Source organism: Erpetoichthys calabaricus, chromosome 6 (assembly GCF_900747795.2).
Source record: "Erpetoichthys calabaricus chromosome 6, fErpCal1.3, whole genome shotgun sequence".
Taxonomy (NCBI): Eukaryota; Metazoa; Chordata; class Cladistia; order Polypteriformes; family Polypteridae; genus Erpetoichthys; species Erpetoichthys calabaricus.
The window spans coordinates 120,776,924-120,793,627 of NC_041399.2; the positions used below are offsets into that span (position 1 = coordinate 120,776,924).

Genomic DNA, 16,704 nt, shown 5'->3' on the forward strand with positions numbered 1-16,704 from the left:
TTCATGACTCGAATTGAAATAGCTGAGCATTTCACATCTACCGCCGATGGAAAAGCTACAGCTGCGAATTCCGAATGCAAAAAACTCAAGAGACAGACTTGCAGCTCTGGAAGATGGATGCAGAAGGAATAACATAAGAATCGAAGGTCTACCTGAGAATTGTGAAAGTCCAAACCCAGTGAAACTCGTAGCTGAACTATTCTCAAAAATAACTGGAGAGGACTTCAAGTCAGATACCGAGATAGCGGCAGCTTATCGCATACGTGGATCAAATACCTCTAAACCAAGGACTCTAATTGTTTACTTTGAGAGATTACAATTTAAGCTTAATGTAATGTCACTTCTTAGACAGAAACAAGAGATTGTCTTTGAAAATAACCACATTCGTATTTTCCCTGATTTTTCACCCTCAACAGCTGCAAAACTTGCCGCTCTTTACAACTTTAAACAGCGGTTACGAAAAGCCGATATCAGATACAGCCTCTTGTATCCTGCCAAACTGAAAGTGGCTGTTCAAGACAAATATTATATCTTCTTCACCACAGAAGAAGCAGAAAAGGAGTTAAGAAAGTTGATCCCGACACTTTTTTGAAATACGATTGTGAGTCGCATCCTGTCATGGCATGGCAAGAAAATATTACCTGCTGTCTGATCCGCTTGCAACGATTCGAGTACCATAATTATACATCCTTTTCTCATCTCTTCCACTTTCTGTTTGTTTTAATTACAATTATACGCGTATGCGTGGAAGAAATTAAAGTAGTTTTTGTTTATTTTTTACTACTTTAAAGGAGACTGTTTAACATCATACCCTTGGTTTATTGTTGTTATTATTGCATTAGGGTTTACTATGCTTATCCAGGGCCACTTTTTAACACCATTCCCTGGGTTTACTGTCTTAGTATTTCAAGACTGTTGAAGATTATATTTTATGTATATAGTATTTAGACTTTATTGGCAATAGATATCTCAATTTTAATCCTCATATTCCGCTGCTGGGGGGCTTGTTTTGTTTTGGACATATGCTCTGTCTCTAGGTATGTCAGAGGACTGGGACTGTGTGAAGTGGGGTCCAGCCTCACATGGGGAGGCAAAATGGGGGGGGGGGGAGATAAGGGGGGGAGAGAAAGAGAGCAAGCTATATCTAATCTATCCTTTTAATCTTTATAATTACCAACGTAACAATAGGCTGCATGGCAATAACTCGTTAATTTTTCTGAATAAAAATTCAGAATCAATGTCTCCAGGATGGGACAGTTAACTTTGTGAGCTGGAATGTTAAAGGCCTGAATCACAAATTAAAGGGAAAGAAAGTATTCTCTCACCTAACAGGTTGTGAAGGACAGCCGGGTCCCATGCCCGGCAGGGACGCCCCTACTGCATCTGTTCTGGGGGAGCTACCATAGACAGCTCAATACCTTCCCTGGGATGCTTGGTGGCAGCCTCCCTGGCAGATGATGATTCCCCAACCTGGTGCATGGCTCCATGGGAGATGGAGTCCTCCACAGCCTGGTTGGGGGCTCGGATGGCTGCCAGGGGGAGCTGCATGGAGTTTGCAGCCCGGCTGGTCAAATCTTCAGCCCCACCTGGAAATGCAATTAAGGCCAGGTGATCAAGCACCTGGAATGCTTCCGGGTGGGGTATAAAAAAGGTCAGCCACCACCACTCAAGAGAGCCAGAATCGGGAGGAAGAGGACGAGGTTGCCTGGGAGGAGTGGTGGTGCCAAAGTGGAAGGAAAGTGTTGTTTGGTGTGCTATATTTAAGTGCTTGTGGGACTGTGTTGGGCCGGTGGGACACGGGGAAGGCGTGCTTCATGGCTGAAGGAAAAAATAAAAAGACTGTTTATTATACACGTGCCTCTGCGTCAGTCTGTGCTGGGTCGGGCGCTATATAGCACCTTTCACAAGGTCTAAACGTTAAAATAGTACTTTTACAGGAGACCCACTTACTAAGCAAGGATCAGTTCCGGCTGCAAAAAGACTGGACTGGCCAAATGTTCTATTCCAGCTTTACAAAGAAAACTAGAGGTGTGGGAATTCTCATACATAGAACAGTCTCATTTGTAGTATCAGATGTAGTATCTGATCCTGAAGGGAAATATGTGATTGTCATGGGCAATTTATTTAACTGTAAAGTTATTTTGATAAATGTTTATGCATCCAATGTTAATGATAGGGAATTCATGCAATATGTATTTACATCCATTCCCAATGTGAACACTCATAAAATTATACTGGCTGGGGACTTTAATTGTGTTTTAAATCCACTCTTAGATAGATCTCCTGTCACAGGGGTGATGACATCTAACACTGCAAAGACAATTACACAGTTTTTAACTGACCACACCTTATCAGACCCCTGGAGGTTTCTAAACACAAAATCAAGAACATATTCCTTCTACTCACCAGTGCATCATTGCTACTCAAGAATTGATTATTTCTTTATAGATAATAATTTCTTGCCTACAATTAAATCTTGCAAGTACAGCGCTATTGTTATTTCCGACCATGCCCCTCTTATCTTGGAGCTAAAATCATTATGCCCCACATATTCATCTCGCAGATATGGTGTTTTAACCCACTTCTATTAGCAGACAAAAACTGTACAGAATTTATATCAAAACAAATGAGTTTCTTTCTAGAGGCAAATACATCCTCAGAGGTCTCTGTAGGAATACTCTGGGAAACTCTAAAGGCCTTCTTAAGAGGACAGATTATTTCATATCTTTCCCACAGAAATAAATTAGAAACCAAGAAGGTATCAGAGCTAACCAGGGAAATTACTAGAATAGATCAAGAACATGCCGGGTGTTCAAGTGAGGCTCTTCATAGGAAAAGGCAGGCTCTACATTGAGAGCTCAACCTCTTAACAACTAAAGAAACTGAACAACTAATTTTTAAATCAAGACATCATTAATATGAACACGGAAAGAATGCTAATCAGCTCTTAGCTCAACAAATCCACAAGCAAGAAGTTCGCAATGCAATCCCAGCAATTACCAACACGCACGGAGATAAAATCATTGACCATAAAAATATAATGCACACATTTAAAGACTACTATAAATCCTTATATTCTACTGAGTTTAAAGAAGACAACACACAATCTAATGCATTTCTGGATGCATTACAGATACCACAAATAGATACTCTTAGTGCAGAGGAATTGGATAAATCTCTGGCGCTATCAGAATTACTAGATGCTATAAAGTCACTTCAGGGTGGGAAAGCAGCACGCCCTGATGGCTACCCTGTTGAATTTTATAAGAAATTCTCCACTCAGCTAGCTCCCCTCTTATTAGCAACATTTACAGAAGCTAGAGACAATCAAATTCTACCTCAAACTTTTCGCCAAGCATTAATCACCATTTTTACTAAACAAAATAAGGACTTATTACAATGTGCATCACACAGACCAATTTCACTTCTGAATAATGATGTTAAGATACTCTCTAAAGTCCTAGCTAGAAGGACAGAGAAAGTGCTGCCTTCGGGTAATATCACAAGATCAAACTGGATTTATTAAAGGCTGACACTTACCTTCCATCTTCAACACCTGTTTAATGTAATATATTCACCAGCAAAGTCAAACACCCCAGAGATATTATTATTGTTGAATGCAGAAAAAGCATTTGATATGATTGAATGAAACTACCTTTTCACTGCATTAGAGAAATTTGGGTTTGGCCCGAACATTTGTGCATGGATCATACTACTGTATACCAATCCAGAAGCTTCAGTTTGTATTAACAACATTTGTTCAGACTACTTTAAACTAGAACGTGGTACCAAACAAGGATGCCCCTTGTCATCACTGCTATTTGCAATCGCCATTGAACTACTGGCAGTTCACTATCAAAATGCTTATCAGATGAAGGGGATTATCAGAGAAGGACTTGAACAGAAAATTTCTCTATATCCAGATGATATGATACTGTATATATCAGACCCACAAAATACTGTGCCTGCAGTCTTAACAGCACTTAAAGAATTTCAAAAGATCTCTGGTTTCAGAATTAATTTGAATAAAAGTGTGCTCTTTTCAGTGAATTCTCAAGCATACAATATTAGATTGGGCACCTTCCCTTTTATCATTGCAGATCAGTTTGTATTCCTAGGAGTAAATATCACAAGTAAACCTAAAGCTGTTTATCAACATAATTTCGCCATCTGTATGGAAAAAATTAAGCAAAACTTGCATAGATGGTCAACCCTTCATCTCACTCTAGCTGGAAGAATTAACATTGTTAAGATGAATATCTTTCCTAAGCTTCTCTTTTTATTTCAAAACATTCCAATATACATCAATAAATAATTTTTTAAGCAATTAGATTCAACCATAACCTCATTTATTTGGAACTTAAAACATCCATGTATTCAAAGAGCCATCCCACAAAGACCTAAGGCAGTAGGTGGCTTAGGTGGCTCTGCACAACTTTTAGTTTTATTACTGGGCAGCAAACATACAAGTTATAAAAACCTGGACACAAATAGATGAACATACACAGGCTTGGTACACAATAGAAATAAAATCCTACAGTACTTCTTTATATTCCCTGCTTTGTTGCCGCTATTAATGCAAGTTATCACCGATATACTAATAACCCAATTGTGCTTCAGTCACTCAGGATATAGAACCAGTGTAGAAAGCATTTTAAGATGGAGAATCTTTTATCTGTGGCACCTCTGCATGAGAACCACCTTTTTCTACCCTCGCAAACATATGCAGTTTTTAATATCTGGAAAACATTTGGGATTAAATTACTTAGAGATCTTTATATAGACAGCATCTTTGCATCCTATGTACAATTACATTCCAAATTTAACTTTCCAGCAACACATTTCATTTTACTATCTTCAAATTAGAAACTTTGTTAAACAGAACCTGCCCGATTTTCCTCATCTCCAACCTTCCTCTATGCTGGAAAAAATATTGCTCAGTTTCGAGGACTCAGACAACATTTCTGCAATATATAAAATTATTTTACAGTCCCTCCCTTTCAAAGATCCAAGAGGACAATGAGAAAAGGATCTCTCACTCAACATGTCAGAAAAGGAGTGGAAGGTAGCAATGCGGAGAATTCACTCGAGCTCCATTTGCGCAAAGCATACAATTATTCAACTCAAAATTATATATATCGAGTACATCTGTCTTGCTTAAAACTGTCCAAAATGTTTCCAGGGCAAGATCTAACCTGCGAACGCTGCAATCAAGTCCCAGCCTCACTGTGTCACATGTTTTGGGCCTGCATGAAATTAACATCATTCTGGATAAAAAATTTTAAGTGCCTTTCAGACAGCCTTGGTGTCACAATCCCTTCTAACCCATTAACAGCTGTGTTTGGTGTTCTTCCAGATGGGCTTAAAGTGGAGAAGAACAAACAATCTGTGATTGCCTTTACTACACTATTGGCACGCAGACTTATTTTGCTAAACTGGAAGAATCCTAACTCTCCTCTTTTAAGTCAGTGGGTAACTGATGTTTTATATTTTTTGAAATTGGACAAAGTCAAATTCTCACTTTGAGGATCTGTCCAGAACTTTTTCAAAACCTGGCAGGATCTAATCAATGATATTTTAGAATAAGCTTTTAAAGCACTGAGGAAGCAGATTCTCTTCCCATTTCTTTTCTTCTCCATTTATCTTTATCCGCCTATTAAAATCATCAGTTTATTTATTTTTACTAGCTTTGAGTTTTACTCCGTTGGCCATGCTGTCTTTCTCAGGGGTGGGATTTGGTTTGTTTTCAATCATTTTTTTTTTCTAAAAATTGATCTACAGTATTTGTATGGAATGATTACAATAAAATCAATAAAATCCATCTACCCATCTAGTGTCGCACCTGTCCCAGCAAGAATGCAGCGCGAGGCAGGAACAATCCCTGAACGTGAAGCCAGCTTGTCGCTAGTGCTGTGACACCGTGTCCTCACATGTTTAATTATTAACAATATAGATTATTTAAATGATGTTAACATTTTATCTGTATAATGTAATAAACATTTTGCTGCATTTCATCTTAAAAATGATATCGTCATCATATGTAAATACGTGCTTTACAAAGTGGCTGAGGTTGTGCAATATTATAACTGTATCGCAAGTTTACAGTGAGGTAATTGTACTTTTAAGTACAAACAGTTCTACTAGGAGCACCTGATGGACTGATTGAGTGCGTTTATAGTCCTTGGGATGAAACTGTTTTGAAACGCGATGTCCCTACAGGAAAGGCTCTGAAGCTTTTCTTGTATGAGAGCATTTCAATAGAATGTGCGCATGGCTGAGGCAGCATGTGCTTGATGCTGTATACCGATAATTCTCTTTCCGATCAGCTGCTGTAGAACTGTGATTCCACACTAAGGTACAGTGGGATAAATACTTGAGAGCAACAACGCTAAAGCAGTTATGGTATTTGTAATAGTTTGGCCATTCCATGGACCATTATATTGTTACAGGTTAATTACAATGAGATGCCTTAAACTAATAAACAATATGCGGTTAATTTCAGTGTATTTGATAAAGCTGTGTCAGGGATGTGGATCTAAAAAAGATCACTGCTTTGATGCTGGGTGCCGCCAGTTTGCAAAATCGAGTGGAGAACTTGTGTACGGCAAGGACTGAGCTAGTGTGAAAATGTTTACTCCAAGTTTAGTTTTTATACATTGTGATGTGAACGGGAAACAGGAGTACGCACCATTTATACATGAGGCCTCTGGAGATGAAATGTAAACCAAAAAAATACTGAAAGATCAATACTAATAAGTCAAACAATTGTGCAAAAAAATTCCATTTGTAGTTTGAGATACAAAAAAATTAATCTACAGGAAAACAACAGTATTTTATATACTGTATATCACTCTTTTAAGTTATATATACTGTATAGTCTATAAAACAGAAGTCAAGAATTCTTTGAATAAAAGTGAAACTGAACTATTTGTAAAAGAAGTCTTTATATATATCCAGAAGAAAAATTTACTAAGTAAAATTCACAAAAATTCTAACAGTCATGGCAAGAACAATACAAATTTGGCAAATATCAAGTTGATGGACATTCTGTCTCTGAAACATCAGCCTTCATGGGGGCATCTATGTTTACTATGTTCACGTGAATGCATGGCGGTCACAAATGATGCAATTGAAACTTCCGACTTCCCTGATCCACAGTATGACAAACACAGGATTAATCCAAGTGTTATCACCAGATATACAATTTGATTAATTATTTAATTTTATTAATTTTATGCTTTTTCAGCTATTTTCAAATCAACTTTTTTTTTTTACAAACCTTAGCTTCATATTTTAAACATTTTCCCATTTCTTTATTATAAGGTTAATGCAATTAATTTATGTTAAATAAATTGTGATTATTTTCATTAGACAATGCCATGGTCTTTATGGCCAGAGTTGTCACAGGGAGGTCTGCTCCCAAACTGTATTGTTTTTTTTTTTTTCTTTTACGATTAGGTTTTGTTGCAGCATTTGCAATTACAAAAATAATAAGTTGCCAAACGTAAAAATGAAAATTTCAAATTGTAACAACATGTAAAGCAAGTATTACAGTATATCTAATAAATGTTGGCATCATCTCACGGAATATTCACAGTATATTTAAAATAAAAATCTTTTTGTATATTAAACTGAGACGTCATTTCCTCTAAATATTATATTTTGTTTAACATGAGAATACTTTATAAGTATTAGATATTTAAATGGACATGTAATTCGAACTAGTTTAAGACAATTTCCGCTACAGTGCAAATGCTGAAATAGTATCTTTTGTAATTGAAATCGTACATTTTTACATTTATGATAATTTAGGCATTAGTAGCAAAATTCAGGCATTCTTATTTATTTATTAATTTATTTATACTCAGAATCCCTTTTTATGTGTATATGCATACATATGTTTATCCACTACGGTAAAGACTTAAGCCAGGAAACCCACTAAATGGTCCATTTTATCCCTGTGCCAACACTCTCCACACCACCTCCTACAGGCCCTAATCCTGTGACCCACAGCAGGGTCTGACACTGGTAGTCTGTAGCCAGAATCTGTTACAAAGACCAGAAAATAAATACCAAAATCAAAATGAGCAGTGTAAAGTCAGGAACTCACTAAATTAAAAAATCAAAACAAAATCAAAAGTAATGGGTTAAAAACAGAAAAGAAAGAGGACTAGAATCATAACACAACCACAATTTAAAGGTTTGCTTTTACTGTAACACTGTGGTTAGTGCTGCTATCTCTGATACTGGTGATGCAGTGGCCTCAAAACTGAAACTTTCAATGACCACAAATAGCAAATGCTAACATCACAAAGCCACTGTCATTAAAAAATGCACAAAATGATGGCATCCACAGAGAGAAAAAGAAACAAAGTGGTGGTACAATTAAACCAATAAAAATGGCCACAAACTGATATGAAGCTATTTCCAAAAAAATAAGTAAAGAATTGGAGTGTGCATTTTCTAAAATTCCCAAATTATGATAATTCTATGGTTTTCCTGGCCTTGTATACTCCTAAAACTAACTGGGAATTAAGTGATTTAGAATTCTGGAGGAGAAAAAAAATGGTTTTTTTGATTAGATTAGATAAACTTTATCAATCCCTAGGGGAAAGTTAGATGTATACAGTAGCAGAAACATAAAAAAGCGAGACTCTCAGGATAAATGATCAATCTATAACCAGTTTGGCAAGTGTTTCTCTGCTAAAGTCTTTCAACCCCCACAAGGAAGCCAAGCTGCACTTTAACATATGGTTTTGGGAGATGGCAGGTGTTAAGATTTTCTTTGCCCCATTGGTCTGAAGCATAGCTGTTTGGAATTGGCTTCTATCAGAAGCTTTTAAGTACCATGATGTCCTATTGGCTGTATGGGTTGGACACAGAATCTATAAATCTGCTTGTTCAACCACATTCTCTCTCTCTCTTACTAACCTCTGATGAAGAAGACAAAACAATGAAGAGCACAGCTCGGCAGCCATATTGGAACAGGCATACGGCCTGTTCTGAAGAAAGCTGAGCACCAATGATACCTTAACTAAAGACATTTTAAATAACTAACAAGTCTGTGTGTCGCCTGAACTACACATCACCATTTAATCAGGTTGTATGGTTGCCAATATTCAAATGTACTTTGCATATTGTTATTATTTATGAATATTATCAATAATACATAATTTAAGTTGTAACTTAACTTCTGCTTGTCTTTTACTACACCTAATTGCCTGAGGTTAGAGATGTAGGAGGGAAGGTGGGGATAAGTTATATACTATAATACCTTATAAACAGTGGTAAGTCTGTGATATATGAGGCATTCTGACAAAGGCTGCATATTAATAATACAATAAGAGAAAGTAGAGCAATATATTACTCTACCAAGATAAAACAAATACTAAAAGAATCTCTTTAGGTCATCTTTTGCCTTATTTGCTATGTTGCTTTTTAATGGTCTTATATCTTCCCTATTATTCTTCCTCATGATTGCCCTCATGCTCTCATACGCCCTACACTTTGCACTGGAGTTATTAGTGTTATATACCTTACACAGCTGTTTCTTTTTTCTTTTGCAGTTTTTTCTACTTCTTATGAACCCACTGCTACATTGTTTAACCCCTTCACCGCCCTCTGCCGGATATATCCGGCACCGTTGTTTTAATGCTAACGCCATACTGCCGGAATTATCCGGCACATTTGCCTGTGGTTATATGAATGCCTGGCAAGTAGTATAACTGACGGTTTGGCGTGGGTATTATTACTACGTTGTATTTCGACAAGTCTGTGGTTGTTTTGGCCGGTCATGTGACGTGATTCGCATGTAACAGCTGTGAATATGGTGAAACGTAAACTGACTTCAAGTGAGGCTTTGCAGGCGATTTTGGACAGTTCTGATCATGATTGTAGCAGTTCTGAAGAAGATTTTAGTGACAGTGATGAGCAGCAACGTGCGCTGCATGATATTGTGAATGAAGACGCATCGGATGACGGCGCTGAGTGGGTGTATCCCCAGCATCTCAGCTGGGCTGCTGCCCGTGGTGAACTACCTTTTCTGCATTCGTTTCAGGGAACGTGTGGCTTTATTGTTGATGTAAACAATTACACTGCTGAGCAGTTTTATGAGCTGTTTGTGTCACCTGATTTGATTAGACATTTTGTTCATCAGACAAATCTGTATGCAGCACAGTTTATTGAGAAAAATCCCAATTTACCTCCACATTCCCGTGTTCGTGCTTGGTTTGACACAGATGAAAACGAAATGAAAAAATTCATTGGGATTTTGATGTTGATGGGAATAATCAGAAAACCAGATATTGAGATCTACTGGTCTACAGATCCTATGTATGCAACACCTATTTTTGCAGCTGTCATGACACGTAACCGATTCTCTTTGCTGCTGAAATTCTTTCATTTGAATGACAACAGAAACGAGCCAGATAAGAAAGATCCAAACCGCGACCACTTGTTCAAGCTACGTCCTTTGATTGATCATTTATTTGAAGCATTTCAGTTGCCCTACATGCCAGGACCGTCAGTTGCAGTTGATGAAAGTTTATTGTCGTGGAAGGGCCGCTTACAGTTTCGACAGTATCTACCATTGAAAAGGGCACGGTTTGGTATCAAGATGTTTTGCTTAGCTGAGAATTCAGGTTACATTTATAGATTTCGTGTATACACTGGCAACTTGCACAACATTTAGTGGTCAATACTGCTTGAATAAATGTAAAAAATGTAAAAAAAATGTAAAAAAGTAAAAAAACAAAAATTGTTCAGATTTCGCCTGGCTTGGGGAATATTTAGGGAGTTGGCGGTTAAAGGGTTAAATTTCCTACCAATTCCAAATTTTGTGATGTACCTGTCCTGCAATTATATGTAAAACATATTTAAATTTCTTCCACTGCTCCTTGACTGTCTCTACAATTATTCCCGTCCATCTCCCTTAGACTTTGCTGCATCTTTTCAAAATTTACCCTACCAATGTTAAATTTAACAGCTTTGGTCTTTGCATTTGTGCTTTTCCAAAACAAAAAAAAAGAAAATTGTATTATATTATGGTCACTTGACTCTAGAGGTTCAATCAGATCTTCACCATGAATTTTATCCAATTACAAAATACCAAATCTAGACAGTCTTCTCCTCACATTGGTGCTTTAACATACAGTGTTTAAACCAGTTACTGATTACTTATAAAAACTCCAGCTCTTGTACTCCACAATTTGCAAGGTTAGCCCTATAACTATAATATTCCCCTGTAAACGTGCCTTTTCCATATTACTAAAAAGATGCACAATGAAATTACTATCTGCTTTGGGGAGTCTGTCCCAAGGTCACTTTCCCTAATGCTTTCCAGACAAATCCAGATTTGCTCACAAAAATCTCGCTCATCATTCAACTGATGAAGAGATGCATTTTATTCTATTTGACATAAATGGCAACCCCTCCTCCATTTCTGTTCTGTTTATCATTCTCAAGAAATGTGTAACCATCTGCTTATACCCATCCTTGTTATTTCGCCAGGTTTCTGTTATTGGTATAATATTATAGTTATGTATAGCTATATGCAACTCCAGCTCCTTTGTATTATTTTGATACTTTGTGATGATAAGAATGGTTTTCATAAAAAAGCATGTTGCTGTTGGATACTTCTGTTACATGTTTGGGTGGCAGAGTGCACATAAAGCACACAAGTCTTTCATTAGATTAAAAAAGTGAACAGTTCTGTAACTTTAGAGCTGGAAGTTGATGCATCAAGACTTGCATGGGAGCAGTTTAATCACAGAAATTCCTTGGTACTGGGAAATAACATCCATCTTCTTTTTTCTCTAATAAATTAACCTCAGTGGATCAGAAAAGCAATGTGAGGAAAAGGGAATTATTAGCCATAAAACTCACAGTGGTGGAAGTGTTGCTGGTTTGAGCGGGTAGAACAACCATGTGTTATGATTATAGATCATAAAAATGTATTTTATTTGAAGATGGCAAGGGAGTTAAACACCAGACAGACTAGGTGATTATTGTGTTTTTCATTCCAGAATATTATAGCCTTTGTTGTTTCTAAGAAGTATTATTTCTGATTGTAGTCCAAAACTAGTTTTGGAGGAATTTTGAAAAATAGTTGGTATCCAGTAAAATCTATACTTTGGGTACCCTGAGTAATGGCCAGACAAAGAGAGCCGGAGAAATATCTAAGATGAGTTAGACCCCCGTGACCCTGTGTTCGGATTCAGCGGGTTGGAAAATGGATGGATGGATGGAGTTATGATGTGTCTGTCAGTCCATTTGAAGGTAACTCCTTCATTTAGCTAATTGTAGAAGAAAGGAGGAGAGAGGAGAAAATGACAGATGGGCTAATGAGGTGAAGGGGCGCTAGTTTGAAATGCAGACATTAAAACAGGAAGTGCAGGTCAAGGATGTGGTGATTTTCTGGGTTTAGTGAGAGGTGAATCAACAGAGTGAGGGTATATACATGTACAGTACCATGGCAGTGTTTTATAATAAATGAAGTTTCACTGATCACATCTGATTGGTTGTTCATTATATGTTCACCTTTGAATCTAAATCAGCTTATATTGAATCGAAATCTGTAGCTGAGGTGCAAAGAGGACATTGTATTAAGTTTAACTTGCCTTGGCAAGAAAGAATTCCTTCCTATCACACTATTTTAAAGAAGTTCGATAAATATACATCTACTGGTAATGTGAAAGACATGTTTGTTAGATAACTGTGAACTAAAAGAAAAAAATACAAAATATCAAAAGGGTGACACAAGCTTTAGACATTCAACACAATAGTAGTCAGTAGAGTTAACACTTCAGACTGCAAAACAAAATTTATCCTATCACCTATATAAACACATAGTGCATATATATTTTTAATAATGGTTTTGCTTTTTTTTCCCCAGTTAATTGATCTGTTAAATGGAAATCGAAGTATGTTAAACTATTTGCAAATTACTTCATTCCTTAACTGGCCATGGGTCAAATGACAAAGTTAAGTGATCTTTCATATTATACTTTTAAAAATCATCATATCCATGTGAGACACCTCACATTTTATAATGTGGTTTTCAGACTAAAAAGTTGAAAACCCCCTGGTTTAGAGGATTAAAGTGCATGTGCAATTCACCTGCCTCTTTTGTTTAGAGGTGTAAAGAGTAAACTAAATTAGTGTCTGTCTGATTCATGATTTGTTCTATTTAGAGCTTCATCATCATCTGTGAATGAGAAATCTTTCATTAACCATTATCTAATTCATCATACAAATGCCTTACAGTAACACCACATTTATAATAGCAAGCTAAGTCAATGTTTTTACCAACAATACAGACACTCACAACAACATGCTCTCTGGAACTCACCACTGCCCCATTTTAGCTTTATGATTATAAACCTCTCCAATTTCTCCAATTAGACCTAAAAAAAAAAGCTTTTACAACAAAAATATGAGTAGGTTGGGATTGAGCAGAGCAGGTGTCTAATAAGTTACTTTTATGAGATTGGATATTTGATATGTTACTTTACTGCAAAAGAGAAAATGTATGGTCATTTAAAGTGAGAGCCCAGTGGTGCAACAAATGAAAAAATTAAAGAGAGATTTGAGAATATAACTTCAGCTGGAGTTATGGACTCTTCAGGCTCTCCTCTTCAAAAGGTAAGTTTGGTGGTTTAGCAACTGCCATTATGCTCAACAATATCACACATCAGCCTGGTGCAACTTTACTTTAGATAGCTAAGTATCAACAGCTTGTTATAGTGCCACACAGTGGTAGAGTAAACTATTTTTACCTTTTTATATTTAGTTTTACTTTGTGATCTCCTTTTGCATAGTGCTGTATATTGAGTGTTGTGTGCTTGTTTTTTGTATGTATGTGTGCCGGTGCCTTGTCTTTGAGTAACATTACCTGCTATTGTCATATTATCATGGGAACCTGCAGCATTGTATTCTCTGTTACAAAGATCTGTTTACACTCACCTTTATTGCTTGTGCACTTGCAGGCATATTTTATGTGAATCAAAAATACTGTGGGCTTTATTTGCAGTGTAATCACAGACTGGCCCTGCAAAAATTCAATGCCCCACCAGCTAAATTTATTTGGGAGCTGACACAGTAATGAACAAAAAAAGTATATTAAATTGACCCAATATATTTTTTTATTTCTACTTCAGTGCCAGTACTAGATTCACTATTGACATATGTGATGTTCATTAAGGGGTAGTTAGGGGTTGTGGGAGGTGCCTTCTAAATTTGGACACCCTGTGGCCTTGAAGTCTTAATCTGGCTTTGTCAGTAGCATAATCTGCATCATTCTTAATTAAAATGGAACAACCTGTACTGTTTTTGTATTTAACACAATATACATTCATCAAAAATTCAACCGCAGATAATGTAGTGCAAGTACATATTATTTGGTGCATTGAAAAGGGTACAGACCATAAGACTGCTTATGAATGCCTGCTTTGAAAGTCTATGCACCTTCAACAATTTCATCTTCTATTAAGTCTGTGCCTTAGTAGAAAAGCCTTGTTATTAATTTGGATTTTGGCATCCTGGTTGGCAGTCTCTTTTGTTTTTTTGTAATATTTACATATGTGTTTTTACATATATATATTTACATATGTGTATTATTATAGTTATTATTCTAGCAACACCATTTTTATTTTTTATTTTCATGATATGGTCATTTTATTTACTATTTAAAGCTCATTAACCATCACATGACACTTAGATCACAAGACAAATTATGTTATAATTTCCTGCCTATAAAAATGGGAGCACACAGCACCTAGGATACAAATTTTTGGATTCACAATAAACACGAGTGATAGTTACAATCATCTTTAAAAAGTATTAGGGCCTTGGTAACATACTAAGTGGCTTTCAATATACATTACTCTGCATAATCAATTCATAAGTATGTGTAATCAAGTGTTTAGAACAAATTCCCAAGGCAAATTCCTGCTCTCTGCAATTCCCAACGGTGCACATGTATTGACTTTCAGTGCTGGATATGGGCACAACTGTAGTAAATGTTTTCAATTTATTTATTCAGTTAGGTAAATTACTGTTAGTTTTAATGAAATACCCTTATGTGCAGTGATGGTATGTAGGCAAAGCTATAAGCTAGTTTGCCTCATGGATCTACTGGGTTTAAATCCTGCTTTTAGTCGCTGCCTGTGTGAAATTTACACATTCTTACAACTGCTCTCAAGCAGTATACTAGAGTGATTTAGTTCATATTTATTCAATTAATTTCAATATGTACCAAAATGCATTGAAAGTGCTCTGTCATTATTTTCAGAAGTAAAACATATTGTCCAGTAGACCTCAGTATATGCTTCTAATCTGCAATATCATTAGAAAGCACTTTTCTTTCAGACTACATGACATTTTTCTTAAGTGTCTTTAATAATTGTGTTAATGACTGTAAAGAGAGGATTAATGATAACTACTTACTTCTGAATACAAAACATGAAGGAAATGAAAAATTAATTCATGCATTTATTACTGATAGATTAGACTACTGGAATGTATTCTTCAGAGGCTGTTTAAACCATTCTAAATTCAGCTTTCAGTTAATTGAAAACACTGTTGCAAAAATCATTACCATGACTACAATGTATGGCTACATAACTCTTGTTCCCAAGTTTTTGCTTTGGCTTCCTGTTAAGTTTAGGGCTGACTTCAAAAATCCTTCTTATGCTGTATAAAGATGTAAATGGCCTAGGCCTTACCAATCTAAATTTATTGTTACATATTGTGATAAGCTGCCCGGACACAGACAGATGGACACCATTCTGAAGTCCACCACACATTTATTGTACATAATCACAGTCCAATAAAGTGCACAACCCAGTGCCTCAAGCACTAAACTCCCCCAAAGTCCAGGCCTCTCTCAATCTCTGCCTGCTCTTCAGCCGCCTCCACTCTCCTGCACACAAACCTTGTCCACTCCTCACCCGACTCCAGTCCTCCTTTGCAGGGAGGCGGCCCCTTTTATAAGTGCCCGGATGGGCTCCAGGTGATCCCCGACACTCCCTAGACACTCCCCTGTGTGGCGGAAGTGCCGGCTGTGTTCCGGGTGTTCCCAATCTTCTTCCCTCCAGCACTTCCTGGTGTGGCAGAAGTGTTAGGGTTCCGGGTCATCAGGCATAGGGGCGCCCCCTGGCGGAGACTACGGTCCCCTACAGGGTTGGGCTTCCAAGCCCTGCACCCGTGGCCCCTAAAGGAACCAGGGCGGCTGCCCTCTCGTGGTCTGGAGAAGGCATTAGCCCTCCTCCTGTCTTCCTGGGCGTCCCAGCTGGGTGCCACTCCCAGCCGTCTGCCACAATATAAACTGGATTGTGAATTGTATCCTTCTACTAACAATTCCAGGGATTCAAAAGTCAACAGTGGGAGGTCACGCTTTTAGCTGTAGGGCCCTTTAGTCATAGCATTTAAAGTCAGGCTGAGGTCACCTTACTTTAGTCTAGCACACCATGATTACATATTGCATCTCTTTTTATTATTCACTTGAAAAAATATGTATTACAATAATTATGAACTGTTGTACTATACCACCAAGCTGTTCTCCAGTCAATGAGGAAAAACTCCAGAAATACTTAGGAAGCTTTGAATTTAAGCATAAATGTGAAATGAGTTTGTCATCTAATAACCAGCACAATCTTACAAAATACCTCGTAATGCCTAGGTGGGCAGCCAGTTTGCCTGCATCTT

At 37.1% G+C, this 16,704-nt stretch overlaps 1 protein-coding gene across 6 annotated transcripts in view; it reads left to right on the forward strand.

The window, feature by feature from the left end:
- asic1c (acid-sensing (proton-gated) ion channel 1c) overlaps nt 1-16,704 on the forward strand; it is a 1,328,607-nt gene that overhangs the window by 1,188,005 nt on the left and 123,898 nt on the right. The window lies entirely within an intron of this gene.